The sequence below is a fragment of the Chiloscyllium punctatum genome, chromosome 9 (assembly GCF_047496795.1).
Source record: "Chiloscyllium punctatum isolate Juve2018m chromosome 9, sChiPun1.3, whole genome shotgun sequence".
Classification (NCBI taxonomy): Eukaryota; Metazoa; Chordata; class Chondrichthyes; order Orectolobiformes; family Hemiscylliidae; genus Chiloscyllium; species Chiloscyllium punctatum.
Genome location: NC_092747.1, coordinates 42,557,825 through 42,574,949, shown reverse-complemented (window position 1 = coordinate 42,574,949; position 17,125 = coordinate 42,557,825). Strand labels below are relative to the sequence as shown.

Genomic DNA, 17,125 nt, shown 5'->3' with positions numbered 1-17,125 from the left:
TGAGGCATGCTCAGCTGAGCCCCTTGTTTCACAAAACTTGAAACATAACTCTTTCCCTATATGCTCATACACATTTTCATTACTGGATTGAACTGAATAAGGCTTTTCCAACATACTGTGTGTAAATGTCATCAAAACTAACAAATTCCATGTCTCAAAAGGATGTATCATATATCAAAAGAAATATCATTTTGACAAGCATTTTGTCTGATCCCAATAGTTCGTTGAATTTGGCTGAGATAACGGGTTGTACGGACTTATTACTTTTTATAAATGAGAATACCAATTTTTAAAAAATATTCAGTCACAGAATGTAGAATTTCCTAGTGGAACCATTTATTCCCTAACTAGCTTCAAGAAGGTGGTGATGCTGACCCATCTACTTGAGCTGCTGCAGAATATTTGGTGTAGGGACACCCGGAATGCTGTTAGTGAAGAAGTGTTCCAGGAATTTGACCCAACGACACTGAAGGAATGGTAATATATTTTGAAGTCAGGATGATCATCAGACCAAATTGCTGCCCCCAGATTTTTGTCTTATGAACCAAATTACTAAATACCATGGAACCATACAGGTCATAACCAAAGTTAAATCAATAATCCCATTAATCTGTAAATATCTCCAGCTACTGATTCTAACAGATCATTTTGATGATTTTGGTGTTTTAAACAACATCTAGCCCTCAAGCAATTTCAAATAGTTAACTAGCCACTTCTCACAGATTCTATGGGAACTGGCTTTGTGTAAATCAGCTGCCTACAAAACAACATCAATTATACATGAAAACAGTCAAAAGGTCATGGAATAGATGACGGATAAATCAGAAAATTGATCTTGCATAGTTGTCCTTTAAGCCCTCAATATATTCCAAAGCACATCAAAACCAACTTATAACGTTTCCAAGTCTCTCAATGACTTTCCAAGTCTCTCTTTTGTGTGCGTGTGGGGGAGTATGGAATCAAACTTTGACTTCAAAACAGCAACTATTGGCTGATTTAGGTAAACCCCCTCATGATAAATTCCCAGGTGGGAAGTGTGCACATGAACAAAGGCATTTTCAGACCCATCCTGCATCCTATTGACCTCAGCATTGATGGTCCCTCTTAAGAATGAAGCAGAGATAATGGAGAGCATATTATTTTCATTGGAGCATATATTTCAGAGCTGATTCACCTCCATCCATATTAAATTTAATCCCCTCCTTTTTTACCTCATGCACAGCCTTGGTGGGTAGTGCTTACTAATCATTCCTTTAAATTCACAGTATGTGCAATTTGGTTTTGGTAAAAAAAATCCAAGGGTGTGATATAGTATGTGAAATAAAAAACAAAAATGGGCTTGTTTGTCCACCCTCCTCTTCCAATTGCATCTTAATTTAATCACCTCCCTCTTTCCTGCCCTTCGATTATTGTTACACTGTCCCAGTGGGTAGTGCCTTGTTAATCGTAACTTTAATTAAAAACATGGATGACAAGATGATGGTTCAATTAACCAAAAGAAAAGGCTGGTTTTCCCTAGAAAGCTTTATGAATGAGAAAGAACGGACTGAAGTGTGGTTTGAATTATGAAATTCAACTGAATCGTTGTAGAAAACAGACTGACCCCTAAATGGATGATTAGCAGTTTAACACTCAATATCAGCGTAATTAGTTATAATACAAATATCATTTTTTTTTAAATTTCCAGGTCATCATATGACTCAGGGAAAAGAATCTCATTGTCCTAGTCATCTCCACCCCCACCACAATATTTACATTTGCTTAAAATTGTTGATTGTTATTAATTATATAAATTCTTGCTATTATAGAACTTGAAACACTACTTATAAACAAAGTCAAGGCTTTTCACTTTACACTGTGCATCAGGACTGAAGTGCAAAGAAACCAACGTAGGAAAAACATCAGCAATTTATATAGCATGAGAAGAGGCAGCCGATTGGTTTAGGTATGGTGACCGTTGAGATGCAGCAGGAACTGTTAATTGTCATGGTGATCCAACTGAATTCAAATCTAGGCAAGTCAGCACTAGAATTACAAAATAACATTTTAAGCCAAATTGTAGGCTGCTCCCTTGGCTGCTATCTGTACCTGTGCTGGGGCCCTGCAAGTACCTTGATCCCAAAAGCAGTCAAACCCAAAATAGAGATTTCCTCACATGTAGTACAGTCTGTTCTGACATAAACCTGATAGGTCTGTTCTCGTGCAACCTTGCTTTAGAAGATGATCATGCAATAGCCATGCCATTTAAACTAACAGAGCCAGAATCATGTTATAGCCAATACAGGTAAGGAAATAATAGTCTCAATTCTTCAATCACATTAAAGCCAATTTGTGCTCAAGAAATGCACGTTATAGCAGAACCCAGCTGTAGTTATGTTAAGAACAAAGAAAACTTGCAGTCCAGGAACAGGCCCTTTGGCCCTCCAAGCCTGAGCCGATCCAAATGTACTGTTTAAACCTATCGGTCAATTCCTAAGCATTTGTATCCCTCTACTCCCCACCTACTCATGCATCTGTGCAGACGCATCTTAAATGAATCTACCGTGCCTGCCTCTACCACTTCTGCTGGCAACGCATTCCAGACGCCCACCACCCTCTGTGTGAAGTATTTGCCGCATGTATCCCCCTTAAACTTTCCACCTCTCACCTTGAAAGCGTGACCTCTCGTTATGGAATCCTTCACCCTGGGAAAAAGCTGGTCTCTATCTACCCCATTGATACCCTTCATGATTTTGTAAACCTCAATCAAGTCCCCCCCCCAATCTCCTTTTTCTAATGAAAATAAACCTAACCTATTTAACCCCTCTTCATAGCTAGCATCTTCCATACCAGGCAACATCCTCGTAAACCTTCTCTGCACCCTCTCCAAAGCGTCCACATCCTTTTGGTAATGTGGCGACCAGAACCGTACACAGTATTTGAAATGTGGTCGAACCAATGTCCTGCACAATTTTAACATGACTTGCCAGCTCTTGTATTCAATACCCGTCCAACCAAGACAAGCATATTATATGCCTTCTTGACTGCTCTATCCACCTAAGCAGCAACCTTCAGCGTACAATGGATCTGCACTCCCAGATCTCTCTGTCTATCAACTTTTCCCAAGGCTCTTCCGTTCATTGTATAATTTGCTCTAGAATTAGTCTTGCCTAAATGCATCACCTCACATTTGTCTGGATTGAAATCCATCTACCACTTTTCCACCCAACTCTCCAGTCTATCTATATCCTCCTGTATTCTGACAGTCCCTTATGCTTTCTGCTACTCCACCAATCTTCGTGTCATCTGCAAACTTGCTGATCATACCACGATCAGTGCCTTCTTTCAGATCATTTATATATATTACAAACAACAGTGGCCCCAACACTGACCTCTGCGGAACACCACTGGTCACCTTTCTCCATTTTGAGAAACTCCCTTCAACTACTACTGTCTCCTGTTGCTCAACCAGTTCTTTATCCACCTAGCTAGAACATCCTGCACACCATGTGACTTCACTTTCTCCATTAGTCTACCATGGGGAACCTTAGCAAACGTCCATGTATATGACATCAACAGCCTTTCCTTCATTTATCAACTTGGTCACTTCCTCAAAGAACTCTATTAAGTTGGTAAGACACTATCTCCTCCGTACAAAACCATGTTGCCTATCACTAATAAGCCCGTTCTTTTTTAAATATAAAAAGATCCTATCCCCCAGTACCCCCTCCAGCACCACCAACGTCAGGCTCACTGGTCTGTAGTTATCCAGAATATCCCTACTACCCTTCTTATACTAGGGGACAACATGAGCAACCTTTCAGTTCTCTGGCACCTCACCTGCATTTAAGGATGCCACAAAGATATCTGTCAGGGCCCCAGCTATTTCCACACTCACCTCCCTCAGCAACCTGGGATAGATCCCATCTGGTTCTGGGGATTTGTCCATCTTAATATCCTTTAGCTTACCTAACATATCTTCCCTATTTAGGTCAATGTGATCCAGACTAATCGAACTTTTATCTCCAATCTCAACATTCATCATGTTCCTCTCCTCAGTGAACACTGATGCGAAAAAATCATTCAGAATCTCACCCATGGCACACAGCCTTCCTTCATTATCTTTTAGTGGACCAATCCTTTCTCTAGCTACCAGCTTGCTTCTTATATAAGAATAAAACGCTTAGGGATTCTCCTTGCTAAAGCTATTTCATGATCCCTTTTAGCCCACTTGATTCCTCATTTAAGACTTGTCCTACTCTTCCGATATTCCTGCAGGGCCTGTTCTGTTCTTAGCTGCCTAGACCTTATGTTCGCTTCCCTTTTCCTCTTGGCTAGTCGTACAATTTCTCCTATCATCCACAGTTCACAAATCTTGCCCTTCTGATCCTTTGCCTTCCACAGGACATACCTATCCTGCATTCCCAACTATCAAATGTGGACTTCCCTTCAAATAGCTGTGTCCAATCCACATTTGAGCTCCTGCTTAATTTTGATAAAATTGACCTTGGCCCAGTTTAGTACTCTTCCCTTAGGACCACTCTCATCTTTATCTACAAATATTCTAAAACTTAGAATTGTGGTCACTGTTCCCAAAAACATCCCCCACCGCAACTTCTACCACCTGTCCTGGCTCATTCTCCAGTACCAGGTCCAATATGGCCCCTTTCGTCGTCGGACTATTGACATACTACTCTAGAAAACTCTCCTGGATGCTTCTTACAAATTCTACCCCATCCAGACCTCTGACGCTAACTGTATCCCAGTCAATGTTGGGAAAATTAAAATCTCCCATCACCACTACCCTATTGCCTCTACATCTTTCCATAATCTGTTTACCTATTTGTTCTTCTACCTCATATTCACTGTTGGGAGGTCTGTAATACAGCCCCAACAAAGTAATTGCACCCTTATTTCTCAGCTCCACCCATAATGCCTCACTACCCACAACCTCCATAGTGTCCTCCTTGAACACAGCCGTAATATCATCCCCGACCAGCAATGGAATGCAACTCCCCCCCCCACACTTTTACTTCCCTCCCTGTCCTGCATGAAGAGTCTAAACCCTGGAACATTTAGTTGCCAATCATCATGCCCTTCCTTCAACCAAGTCTCTGTGATTGCGATAATGTCATACTCCCAGGCACCAATCCAAGCCCTAAGTTCATCTGCCTTACACACTATACTCCTTGCATTGAAGTAGATGCATTTCAGGCCACCAGTTCTTTTGCACTTATCCGCTCTCTGCCTACTTTTCCCTTTATTAATACTATCTTCATAATTCTTACAGTCTCCACCTCACTGCCTATTAGTTTCCTCTTTGGTTCCCAGGCACCAGGCATATTAGTTCAAAATCTCCCCAACAGCAGTAGCAAAAACTGCCCCAAGGACATTGGTTCTGGTCTGGTTCAGATGTAGACCATCCATTTTGTCATAGTCCCACCTTCCCCAGAACTAGTCCCAAAGTCCAACAAATCTGAACCCTTCCCTCCTACACCATCTCTCAAGCCACGTGTTCATCCTGCCTATTTTTTTATTTCTATGCTGGCTAGAATGTGGCATTGGTAGTAATCCAGAGATCACCAGCTTTGAGGTCCTCCTTTTCAACTTCTCTCATCCAACATCATTCAGGGAGTTAGGAAAGTGAATACTGCAGATGCTGGAGATTAGAGGGGTGCTAGAAAAGCACAGCAGGTCAGGCAGCATCCAAGGAGTAGAAAAATCAATGTTTCAGGCAAAAGTCATTCATCAGGAAGTTATGTTACCACATGCTATGTTACCACATGCTATGTTACCAATGCAATAATTATTGATGGCAATGATTACCTAAGTTTAAAATCAATAAACTAATTATTGGTCATAGGAAGAGGGCCTTGCATTACAATGAAATAGACTAGTAAGGTATAGGTATAGGTACACATCGTGGGTCATCACACCTCAGCGGAGGGGACAGGTTGAGAAAGACAGTACTTCATGGTAATCTCAGCTGATGCAGGAATTGAACCCATGCTATTGGTATACAGTGCCTCACAAACCAGCCATCCAGCCAACTGAATTAACCAATACCTAGATTGAGAAGAGCGGCCTGCAGTCAGCATCATAGTGAAGCAAACTGGGAAGAGAACACAGTAGTTATATAAAAGCAAATTACTGCAGATGCTGGAATTTGAAGCTAAAAGAGAAAATGCTGGATAATCTCATCAAGTCTGGCAGCATCTGTAAGGAGAGAAAAGACCTGACGTTTCGAGTCTAACTGACCCTTTGTCAAAGCTTTGACAAAGGGTCAGTTAGACTCGAAAAGTCAGCTCTTTTCTCTCCTTATAGATGCTGCCAGACCTGCTGAGATTTTCCCGAGAACACAGCAGGTCTAGCAGCTCAACTTTCCAGGGTTTAGCTGTTTCAGGTGTGATCGAGCAGGATGTTAAAGAGGTATGGGAGCTGTATTACTGATGAAAAAGAATGTCACAGGTGCACTAAGAAAGGGACATCTTGGAGGGCTCATCCAGTGAACTCAGGGATGAGAAAGGGGCAATTACAATGATGGGCCTATCAACAGCCAAGGGGAGATGGAAGAAAACACATGTCGGCAGATCATGAAAACAAACAAAAGGGGTTTGTTGCATTGAGTGGTTTTAACTTCCAACATTGACTGGGACTCTTCATGCCTGGGGCTTAAATGGGACAGAATTTGTCAAGCGCATCAGGAGTGTTTCTTGAACAAAATGTAGCTAGTCCAATTAGGGACAGGGCCATATTAGAACTTGCATTGGAGAATGAATGATGGTGGTGTTAGTGGGGTGTGGAGGCTATTTACAGCAGTATTAGGCAGGAACTGGATAAAATAGATTGGGGGCAACTATTTGCAAGAGTAGATCCACATCTGACATAGGAGAATCTTTCAAAGGCCAGTTGATCAGAGATAGAGCTGAAGACGTGTTGCTGGAAAAGCGCAGCAGGTCAGGCAGCATCCAAGGAGCAGGAGAATCGCGTTTTGGGCATGAGCCCTTCTTCAGGAATCTGATCAGAGATAGAGGCCAGCATGCTCCTGAGGATGAAAGGTAATGATAGCAAAATTTGAGAATCCTGGATGCTATTGAAGTTTTAGCCAAAAAGAGCAAGCAGATCTAAGATTTAAGAATCTGAAATTCAACAAGTCCCTTGAGGTATATAGAGGGAGCAGGAAAGAACTTACAAGGAATTAGACGGTTAAATGGTCCAAGAAATGCCCTCAGCAAGTAGGATTAAGGAGAATTCCAAGACATTTTATATGCATATTAGGAGAAAGAGGATAACTCGGGAAAGGGTAGGACAAAGCAGGGAACATGTGCCAAAAACATCTTGGTCTTTCAGAGCAAAGAGTTGACCTTGACCAGGTGTTGCAGACTAGCACACTCCCTGGTCCAGGACTATGTGCTGAGGAACACACTAAAACTTGGGGTAGTTACCACCAAGGGACAGTGGGGAAAGACCATCTGAGATATTTCTAAAATTAACTCAAACGGACCCCTGTTTATCAGATCCTCCTAGTGCCTCAAATGCATATAAATATATTCTAGTATGTGAAAAAAATTTCTTTGGTTTGGGTAGTCAAATTCCAATATTTGTTTATTTGATATGCTACTGCATAGAACCAAATTGCATTTGTGACTATTTATAAGAAGATACTTTTTGAAATTAAAAAAAACTACAATTATTTTAATTGGTTGACTGTAATATGTTGGCTTTAAAAAAGTCTACTGAGCAGATAAATTATCGTAACAGTGGGTAGACGTTTATAAGCTACATATTTAAAGGAAGGCACTCTGCCCTGGAGGTTTAATTTAGAATAAAAACAGGACAGCTAGGCGTAGAACAAAAATGGAAATTACTGGTGAAGCTCAGAAGGTCTGTCAGCCTCTGTGGTGAGAGAGCAGAATTCATGTTTTTAGTCCAGTAACTTCATCACAATGGAGAACAGCTCTGTATATGCCAGCTGAAGGAGATCAATCAGCATACGCCACGATTTGCGACAGATTTCACTATATTATAAAGGGAGAGGCAGTGGCCTTGTGGTATTATTGCTTGACTATTAATCCAGAAATCAGGTGATGATCTGTGGAATTGGTTTGAAACTTGCCATGGTAGTTGATAGATTTTTACTGAAGTCAATTCTGAAACTAAATGTCTAATAATGACCATAAAACCACTGTTGATTGTCAGGAAAGAGCCCATCAGGTTCACTAATGTCCTTTGGTGTCGTCCTTACTTGATCTGGCCTACATGGGACTCCACATCTATGGCATTCTTAAATGGTGAATGCTGGCCTAGCCAGCAATTCCCACATCATGTCCAATTAGCAGGGCAGACTCAACCATCCAGCCAAATGTAAACATGACCAATTCAACTTTTAATTATGCAAAAAGATGATTAAAAGAAGGATCATAGAAATCAGTTTTTGTTCAGTTCCCAGATTTCTTTCAAGTGGCTACATGCTATTTACGTCAAGGGGTCATGGCACACGGCCCCTTTTTTGACCAACAGCCGGCCTCCAAAGATTGGTCACCTGTCCCTCATCCTATCTCCATTAAATCGAGAAATGGTGAGGTTAGCGTCAATTGGATTCAAAATGAAATGAGGTTTTATTTCCCAGCAGTTGCAAATCTACCTTGCTTAGAAAATAGACCAAAAGTATAAGCAGCTCTCATTAAGAATCATGCTGGAACCATGGATACCTTCAGTGAAATCTCCTAACTACCTGCTACAAAACCTGGAAGCAGTGGAGAACTCCAATAAGAAGTTCTCAAGTTGGTCAGGTGGGCAAATTAAGTTCAATGCAGGAAAGACAGGTGATGCATTTTGTAGGAAAATATGGGCAAAAAGTATAAAAATAGGGGTACAACAAATACAAAATAGGGCATGTAATACTTAAGGAGATACAGCAGCAGAGGATCTGGATTTTTTTTCAGAGCTCAAAAGGTGGCAGAACAGGTGGAGTGAGCAGTTAAACTGGCTTTATTAATAGAGGCAGAGTACAAGAACAAGGATGTTCTGTTGCACTGATACAAGGTTAGACATCAAACAGAGTATTGTATACAGTTCTAGATACCACACAATAGGAAGGATGTGAACGCACTGGACAGAATGCAGAGGAGGCATACAAGAAAGGATTCTGATCCCTAGAACCAATCTGTTCCAGCAGTGTCTAATTGTATCCTTGAACAGGTTGATTAGAAAACATCTAGAATTAAGGCCAGGAAATCTGTCTAATTTTAGCCTAAACCTGTTGAGATTAGAAAATATCCTTCGATTTTGCTGGTCTCTTTAGATACATTTGCAGAAATCATTGTAACGCCTTTCTTAATTTCTAAATACAGTAGCTGTGTATGGATCTAAATACTAGCTCTCTCAATTCTTAGTTAGAATTCTCAATTCAAGAAAAAAAGTACTTTCTACAGATTTGTCAATTGTTCAGTAATATTCAATGAAGACATTTTTTAAAACAAAACCAATATTGTGACTGTATAATGAAAGTTAGATTTATTAACTTTTGCTACACAAATACTTAATCCTTAAGAACCCAAATATTTCCTTTCTTTCTTTTCCAAATCATCTTTATAAAAAAAATTGCAGATTTAATCAGCAAGGTAATTTAGGTGATAAAAAGAATGCCGATGATTGATCAGGATGGTCAAAACACAAAGTTCACTTTTCAGTACATTTAAAAAGTTAAAAACAATGATAATCAAGGTTACACTAAACATATGCTGACTTCATGCCCTAGCCTCTGGGAACGGAGGGAAACTACCCATTTTGTAAGTAATTGAAAATATAGAGATCTATTTTCAAAACAAATACAGGAGGACATTTTAGAATACATATGCAGAAAAACCCAGCAGTCATTTGAAATGCATATTGACCACAGCTTTCTTATTCAGTTTAAAATAGTTTGGCACTAAAATGATTTGAATGAGTCAAGTGCCTCAAATATCATAGCTTATGTGTCACTATCAACAATCTTGTTCAAGAGCACTGGGTAAAAACAGCAACCAGAGGAAAATGTTGACAGCTCCATTGAGAAAAAGGGTTGGGCTGTTTACACTATAGGTTTACAATTTACACAGGTTTGCCAGTGGTCCATCTTAGCACCTTTAGTGCAACTGCAGAATTACACACAAACGTCATAGCAAAAAGTGGAGAAAAAGAGAGCCAGTTTTTCTCCCTGCTCCTAAACGCTCTTCAGTGGCTTCTGCCAGAAAGAAATGTTATAAAAGTGACAGCAGAGTTAGCACAAATGAATGGGAAATATTATTGTCAAGCTGCTGTCACCCCTTGAAATTGTACTCCACAATGATTAATAACTTCAGGAAAAAAAACACGAAAGATGAAACAAAAACAAAAACAACAATGGGGAAATGAGTCAGCTCACAATTTGATCCCAATATCTCCTGTCATCATCTCATGGAGGCTGGGGTAAATGGGGAGCAGGGGGAATGACATGAGTGGGCTACATTCCTTATTGAGGTTTCTCATTAAGGAAATATTGTACGGTCTTAAGTCTAGCATTACCTGTACATGAAATACTTCCTGAATAATAAAACAGAACTTCTGTACAACTGCCTTTCAATAATCAGTTAATAATCAATTAACTTTTAAAAAAAAGACAGTACATCAACAAACAGCCTAGTTTTTCCAAAGTTTACCTTTGTTTGGAATTACATTGCTAAAAATTGAGAACATTGGAAAGGTGACAATTCCCAATCCCACTAAGACAGCTATTTGGTCTGAAAATTTTCCCTAGATAGCTCAGAGTCTATTTCTCAGCTAGCAAAGCAAAAAGGAAAGTCTTAAATTTGGTCACTTATTTGTGACCAGTTCATTCAGCTAACCAGGAGTGTATATATGGACTCAGCAAAGTTAGTTTCTGGGTCAGGAGAAAAACAGTTGCAACACTTCCTGCTTTTGATTGATAAAACTGGACTTCAGAGGAAAGGACAAGCAGGTTCAACTGTGAAGCCCTTACTGTCAAATAATCTGCCAATACTCAGTCAAGGCAGAGCAGTACTGCTGAAACTACTCAATACCCACAGATCAATACCCAATGAAGATATTAAACATCAGCAGGGATTATAATTTTTTTTAAATCAGAAGGAGAATATATAACACTGAATAAATTACCTTGATTTATCTGGGATGGTTAACTATAACACTAACATTGGTGCTCATAACTGGGACCATTTAGGCCACTTTATAGTAATGAAGCATAGCATTTTTCTCAAGGCATAGTATATAATACTTCTCAAACACAGACCCCTTCATCCAAATACAACAAATCTACAGTCCATCATTACACAAGTTGTCAGGACGCAAAGTGATCCCAATCATCAATTCTTGAAATATAATTAAATCGTACACAGTCTTTTGACAGAACATCTCCATTTTATTAAACCATTAAACCCCACATGGTTAGAAAGTGTCAGAAAAAGCTCAGGAAAATTCATAATTGACTACAGTATAAGTAGCAAGGTTACTTTAAAAGAAATACTCATATGTCCAGAGATTTACTATCATATTTGCTCATCTTTAACATGAAAAGGTTTCACGATCTAAATTACCTCACATGAAGTTTCCAAATCTTGTGAGCAAATCCTTTTCAAAATGCACAGCTTTCAAATGGCAGGGAATGCTCAATCTGAATTTAAATAACTTCTGGTTCCTCGGACATATTCTTCTACTTAAATCCACTGCAATACTCCCAAGTGAGCTGCACAGCACTGAGACTCAGTGGGATATGTTGGCAGTAAGATGACTCCACCCACACAGTGGTGGGCGGTGTTGCAAGGCAAAGCATTTTAGAACGAAAAACATGCTTCATACTTTCCTTCAGTCATTTGGACTGGTAGTACAAAAGCACTTTGGCCTCCTTCAGCAATGTAGTAATGTATTATGTTTGTTTATATAGCAACTTCTGCAGTTGGACAAATTCTTTAAATACAATATTCTGAGAGGAGATATAAAACAAATTCACTTCACCAGTCTTTAATCTCTGGAGTGTGCACTGAGTTGTCAGTGTGGCAGGAAGTGATGCATTTCATGTGGCACAATTATATGCATTTGCTCTTATCAAATATATATTTTCAGTTTGTTAAAGTATTTTGAGGCAGCCATTGATAAGAACTGTATTTGACTTGAGTTAAAATCAATTCAGTGCGTAGTCTAGGTTAATTTTGAAAACGAAAATAATTAACAACATGCTCTCAAGAAGTTTTGTGCAGTAGTTTAAACATGTACACAGACTTGTATTATTAAAAATCCACCACTGGCCCAAGAAACGTAACAAACACCCAATTTATACAAATGTTTTACTTCAGACTAAATTTGGACCACATTCAATAATAAAGGCAAAAGCTTTTTGTAAAAGTTCTGAAACAGCCTTTCCATTTTGAGAATGTTGTTCATGGCAGAATAATTAAAAATGATGTTTGTAGAGTTTGTAACTAGACTGCCAACAGCCAATAAGTTATAAAAGGCAATTGTGCAGGATTGTTGTTCTCTTTGATATCTGTCTTGGTCTCAAAATTGCTAGCTTTCTGCCAATATTTATCCTGAATTATATAAGTGTAACAATATTTCAAGTTTCAAAAGTTATATGCTAAGTGACAACTATCAAGTAGTTTCTCAGATTATGTCTTCAAAAGACCACAAGATATAGGAACAGAAGTAGACGGTTTGGCCCATCAAGTTTGCTCCTGACCTCATTACAGCCTTGGACAAAAGAACAGAATTCCAGAGGTGAGGCGAGTGTGACTGTCCTAGGCATCAATGCTACATTTGAATGAGTCTGGCATCAATACCCTAGCAATACCGAAATGATACGGGAATCAGGGAAAAACTTTGTTATTTGGAGTCAGACTTAGCAAAAAGGAAGATAGTTGTGCTTATTGGATGGGCAGTCATCTCAGCTCTAGGATATCTCTGCAGGAGTCCCTCCGGTTAGGTATTTTCTAAATCGACTTGCTCAGATATGCTGTCACACACTACTGGAGGAGGTGGGACTTCAATGAAGGTCACCTGGCTCTGAGGCTGGGACACTGCCATTGCTCCACAAGAGCCCTTTACTGTTTCTCAGAGTAAACTTTGAGGCCTAACCATCTTCAGGTGCTTCAATGACCTTCTATCATAAAAGGTTAGAAGTGGGAATGTTCACCAATGATTGCACAGTGTTCAGCACCATTCATGACTCCTCAGACACTGTAGCATACCATATTGAAATTCATCAAGACATGGACAATATCGAGGCTTGGGCTAAAACATGGCATCAAACATAATCAACACAAATGTTAGGCAATGACCATCCCCCACAAAAGAAAATCTAACAAATCATTCTTTTACATTAGGTGGCATAATCAAATCTGAATGCCCCACTATCAACATTCTGTGGGTTACTATTGACCAGAAACTGAACTGGACTAGCCACATAAACACTGTGGCTACAAGAGTAGGTCAGACGCTAAGAACCTTGCATCAAGTAATTTGCCTCATAACTTTCCAAAGACACTCTACCATCAAGGCTGGAATACTCCCCACTTGCCTGGTAAGTGCAGCTCTAACAACATTAAAGATTCTTGACACCATCAAGAAAAAAGCTCACTTGATTAGCACAACATCCACGAACATTCATTCCTTTCCAACACTGATGCTTAGTTGCAGTGTGTACCATCTACAAGATACCCTGCAGAAATTCAAAGCTCCTTAGACAGCACCTTCCAAACCTATCACCACCATCATTGAGAAGGACCAGCTCAGCAAATTCATGGCAATGCCACCACCTGCATGGTCCCCTCTAAGATAATCATTTTGATTTGCAACTGTTTTGTCGTCCTTCAGTGTCACAGAGTCAAAATTCTAGAACTCCTCCCCAATGGCATTAGGGTTTACTGAAGCCAAACGCAGCAGTTGAAGGCAGCAGCTCACCACAACTACCTCCTCCTTCTCAAGGAGGTATGGGTACAGGCAATAAAAAATGCTAGCCTAACCAGCAATACCACATCCCATGAGTGAATACAAAAAACATCCACCACATTCCCCTTAAGTAAAACTTAAAATGTTGAAGAAACTCAGCAGGAATGGCAGCATCTGTGCAGAGATACAGAGGAACATTTGAGTCCAATAGAACTCTTCTGCAGAACCGAAAGGTACTGGAAAATGGCAGGTTTTACACTGTAAACACAGAGGGGGGAGGAGTAGCAAATGTGACAGATGTTAAGGAACACAGACCAAAAGAAAAAGGGAGTACCAATGGTAGTAAATGAGAAATTGAAGTGTAGCAAAAGCGTCAAGAAAAGCAAGTGGACCAGATACTTAGGGTACCCAGAATGAACAGTAAAGACAGTATTAATGATACCAAAAGGAGATACTGAATAGATCTACTGTTTCTCTTTCCATAGATGCTGCCAATCCTGCTGAGTATATCCATCCTTTTCCATTTCTGTTTCACATTTCCAGCATCCAGAGTATTTGCTTTTTACATTCCCCTCAGTAATTTTTCTAATTTCAACAGATGAAATAATAGTGAGAATTTAAAATAAAAGTGCAGATTTTAAATAAAATGTTGTATCCTTTCCACCCTACCAGTATCCTAAATATGATGCTTGTAAGCAGCCTCTCAGATTAACCACATCAGGTTTTACTGAGGATGCCATATGACGAGTGGTTAAGAACTTTGAGTTTGTGCTTGAAGGATGGAAATACGGTGCGGGGGGGTGGGGGTGGGGGGAGTACTGAGAGGTCTGCAAACAGTAAGTGTGGAGATGAGGTTTCACTAGAAGAGACTAGGGTCTGACGGCACAGTTCTGAAGAGTCAACTAGTTTGAAAGGAATTTCTTAAACCAGAGAGGGTGGTTAAATCTATGGACTCATTACAACAGAAGGCTGGGGATGTCAAGTGATGAGTAGGTTGTTGAATAGGGTCACAGGAGAATGGGCTTGAAAAACATATCAGCCATGATCGAATGGATGGACAGACCGGTGGGTCGAAAGGCTTAATTCCACTCCTATATCTTATGGTCTTGTGACGGTGCGACATAAAACCAACCAGTAGTGGAGCAAATAAAAGAAAAGATAATAAATCTAGTGATGTGCATTGGGGGGAAAAAAAATCAGAAACATTACAAACAGCAGATATTTTTAAAAACTGGATGAGTTATGAACTGAAATTGTTCAATACAAGAAGTCCAGCAGTGCCTAATCAAAATAAAAAGAGCAACTCCTCCAGCAGCTGGAGTTCTCTCACCTGCATTGATTCTATTCACAATATTTCTGCTTGCATTACTTCTCCCTCCCTGTACCTCAGTATGGTCTCCCTTATCTGCATATTCCACATTACCAGCCTCTACATCTAACAAATCATCAGTCGCCAACTCTACCACTTGCAGAGTGAGAACAAAAATATTTCTCTTCTACAGTTCAAAGTGACAGTCCCTCTATATCACCTTAGTCCACTCCTCAGCACTAAAACACCCTCCGCTTCGATGATACCTTCCATGCAAGTACAGATGATGCAGTGCCAGGCCTTTTAGAGTCATAGAGATGTACAGCACAGAAGCAGACCCTTCGGTCCAACCCGTCCATGCCATCCAGATATCCCAACCCAATCTAGTCCTACCTACCAGCACCCAGCCCATATCTCTCCAAACCCTTCCTATTCATATACCCTAATCATATGCCTTTTAAATGTTGCAATTGTACAACACTCCACCAATTCCTCTGGCAGCTTATTCCGTTCATGTACCACCCTCTGAAAAAGTTGCCCCATAGGTCTCTTTTATATCTTTCCCCTCTCACCCTAAACCTATGCCCTCTAGTTCTGGATTCACGACCCCAGGGAAAAGACTGTCTATTTATCCTATCCATGCCCCTTCATAATTTTGTAAACCTCTAAGGTCTCACCTCAGCCTCCGATACTCCAGGGGAAACAGCCCCAGCCCGTTCAGCCTCTGCCTATAGCTCAAATCCTCCAACCCTGGCAACATCTTTGTAAATCTTTTCTGAACCCTTCCATGTTTCACAACATCTTTCCGATAGGAAGGAGACCAGATTTGCCCGCAATATTCTAACAGTGGCCTAACCAATGTCCTGTACAGCTGGAACATGATCTCCCAACTCCTGTACTCAATACTCTGACCAATAAAAGAAAGCATGCCAAACGCCTTCTTCACTATCCTATCTACCTGCGACTCCACTTTCAAGGAGCTATGAGCCTGCACTCCAAGGTCTCTTTGTTCAGCAACACTCCCTAGGACCTTACCATTAAGTGTATAAGTCCTGCTAAGATTTGCTTTCCCAAAATGCAGCACCTCGCACTTATCTGAGTTAAACTCCATCTGCCACTTCTCAGACCATTTGCCCATCTGGTCCGGATCCTGTTGTAATCTGAGGTAACCCTCTTCGCTGTCCACTACTCCTCAAATTTTGGTGTCATCTGCAAACTTACTAACTCTACCTCTTTGTCGTTTAGATGAATGATTTGGATGCGAGCATAAAAGTAGAGGACCCAGCACCGATCCTTGTGGCACTCCACTGGTCACAGGCGTCCAGTCTGAAAAACAACCTTCCACCACCACCCTGTCTTCTACCTTTGAGCCAGTTCTGCATCCAAATGGCTAGTTCTCCCTGTATTCCGAGAGATCTAACCACTCTCCCATGGGGAACCTTGAAGAACACCTTACTGAAGTCCATATAGATCACATCTACTGCTCTTCCCTCATCAATCCTCTTTGTTACATCTTCAAAAAACTCAATCAAGTTTGAGACATGATTTCCCACGCACAAAGCCATGTTGACTATCCCTAATCAGTCCTTGCCTTTCCAAATACATGTACATCCTGTCCCTCAGGATTCCCTCCAACAACTTGCCCACCACTGGACATTTTATTTCCTTCCGTTTCACTATCCAGGCTTCAAACACTGTTCAGGTGAATCAGTAAGTGGCTTGTGGTTCTTCCAATTTAGCTCATTCCTCAACATTGTGGAGAGCAAATGTAGGTTGAATGACCATTTAATGGAATACTTGTGGTCAGTTCCCAACTGGCTCCTAAAATTGCTTCCAATTGCTGGTTATTTTAATCCTTCCATAAACTGTTTCTTAATAGTCCATCACCCTCTTTTGTCT

The 17,125-nt window shown here is 40.4% G+C and overlaps 1 protein-coding gene across 8 annotated transcripts in view; it reads right to left on the bottom strand.

Annotated features, from left to right (window-relative positions):
- The window catches only part of LOC140481336 (spermatogenesis-associated protein 13-like), a 237,817-nt gene that overhangs the window by 111,863 nt on the left and 108,829 nt on the right, over positions 1 to 17,125 (bottom strand). The window contains exon 1 of one of the 8 annotated variants that reach the window (XM_072577340.1): positions 11,571 to 11,720. The exons of the other annotated variants lie outside the window; for them this stretch is intronic. The gene's annotated coding sequence lies outside the window, so the exon portion shown is untranslated. Of the gene's footprint in view, positions 1 to 11,570; positions 11,721 to 17,125 lie in introns of those variants that run through there. 8 annotated transcript variants of the gene reach the window in all.